General features: G+C 34.7%; 1 protein-coding gene across 1 annotated transcript in view; it reads right to left on the bottom strand.

Annotated features, from left to right (window-relative positions):
* Positions 1-2168, bottom strand: part of LOC107586006 (pleckstrin homology domain-containing family A member 7-like) — a 119515-nt gene that overhangs the window by 13501 nt on the left and 103846 nt on the right. The gene's annotated exons all lie outside the window — the stretch shown is intronic.

The following is a 2168-nucleotide window of genomic DNA, read 5'->3' as shown; positions in this document are numbered from 1 at the left end:
TATATATATATATATATATATATATATACACACATTTATGCATTTGCATTTTGCCAGACACTTTTATCGATAACAGTTTACATTGCATTCTAGGTACACATTAAATAAATTAATTTAAATTTAAAACATTTTAAATAAATAAATGCATAGAAAATATTGATTTGAGTTTAAATTATTTTATTATATAATAAAAATAATGCATGGAATGATACAGGAGACATAAATTGGGACAACGGTTTTGACCAATGACCAACTGGCCAATCAGAATCAATTATTTAAAAGACCCTTGTAAAAATCTTCTTAAATTCACAAACCAAATAACTGTTCAATATATTATAATAAATTAAATAAAAAGGAAAATAATTTATTTCAAGAGTTAAAGATATTTGTATATATGTTTAGAAAGGGACAGAGTCTCATTGGCACAGTTGTCAGGCTATTATGGGTTTATTTGGTCCGTGCTTGTGCTGACTTCGGCCTTCCAGCACAGTCAGACTGTATCAGCAATCACAAACGTGACTGATTTATACTCAGACTGTTTCTGGCAGGCTTTTCTCTGCGGGCTCATGCAGTCTTGTTGTTAATGACTGTACTCTCTGTTCCATGCAGTTATCTACCTGGCTGTGTTTCATGTGTCGTTCATCATGTTTGTGTGGTCGTACTGGAAAACCATCTTTACAAGACCAAGCACCCCTTCCAAAGAGGTACAGCGGGTATAAAACAAACAGTTTTATTTGTTTTGTACGTTCAGCCCATGGTAACATGCCACACAGGTGATGTGCATATTAACATGTTAATCCAGGCATTATGAATAAATGCACACAATATTTATTTGTTTCCATGTAGTGAGTGTTTTATACGTATCATTTTACGTACTATTGTTGTTAAAATGGAACATGCTGCTGCTTTGTCACACAGTGAACTGATTGCTTTGTATTGTGTGTCAGTTCTGTCTACCCAAATCTGAGAAAGAACAGTATGAGAAGGAACAGCGTCCAGAAACTCAGCAGGAGATCCTGAAGAGAGTGGCCACCAGTCTGCCCCTCTACACCCGCACCGGGGCAGGAGGTTAGAGACTCTCTCAAACACATGAAATAAGATGTAATAAGAAATTACCCACAAGATTGTACCTCAAGGACCTGAGCACCAGATTCAAGCAGACACAAGTTTAGCCTTTTTATTGAGTGAGATGTGTTTTAAACTTTAAAGGTATGCTTTTATGCTTTTTCACTTTTTCAACTTTAGTTAATCTGTAATGTTGCTGATTGAGCATAAAAAAGACCTGCAAAGCTCAAAGTCGTAACGAAACAATAATACTTCGTTACAGTACTTAAGTATATTTTGGGAGTATCTGTACTCTACTTGAGTTTTTATATTTCAGCCAACTTTTACTTTTACTCCACTACATTTCCTAATTAAAATGTATACTTTTACTCCGATACATTTCCCCGAAGCATATTCGTTACTTACAACAACATAGTCAGAAGTCAGAAGAACACGGACTGCAGGAAAGCAGGTTTGACGAATCAGTGGTCTGGCGCTTGCAAGTTAAGACTCCTAAAAACACCTTTGCTCATGTGCAAACAAGTGCGCACACAACCGCGGATGACTCATTTTCCACTATGATAATATGGTAAGTGTTGTTGTAATGATGTGCGATCGGACATTATCAAGTAAGCGTTATCACCAAATCACACACAGAGTGCATGCACGTTGATTTATTAATCTATTAAAACTCAAAATTCCAGGCATTCTAAATTGTAGAAGGCAAAAATGCTTCTGTATGCTTTTTATATTTATATAATTTAATATAGTTAACTTAATCTATTTCACACAAAGTGTACAGTTTTTCTGCAGATATCAGCATGTAACACATTTAATAATCATTTTATACAAGTTAAGTAAAGTAATGTGACTTACATTTTAGACATAAGCCTAATATTGCTTGTTTTTGCTCAATTTTGCAAACGAATATAGTTCCAAACAAAGATCACAGCACTGTTTTGCGTCTCCGAGCAAAGGACGGCGTTTACTTATTGAATGATTCAGCTTTTTGAACTAATCAGTTGAATAAATGATTCAGTGATTCACCCATTAACACTGTCAAATGCTTTGTTTCTGAATGAATCAGTTGTTTGAATGAATCGGTTGAATCTCAATGACTCACT

The sequence above is a fragment of the Sinocyclocheilus grahami genome, unplaced genomic scaffold, assembly GCF_001515645.1.
Source record: "Sinocyclocheilus grahami isolate Dianchi unplaced genomic scaffold, SAMN03320097.WGS_v1.1 scaffold76.1, whole genome shotgun sequence".
Taxonomy (NCBI): domain Eukaryota; kingdom Metazoa; phylum Chordata; class Actinopteri; order Cypriniformes; family Cyprinidae; genus Sinocyclocheilus; species Sinocyclocheilus grahami.
Note: the sequence above shows the minus strand (reverse complement) of the source record. Positions and strands in the feature narration are given on the sequence as shown.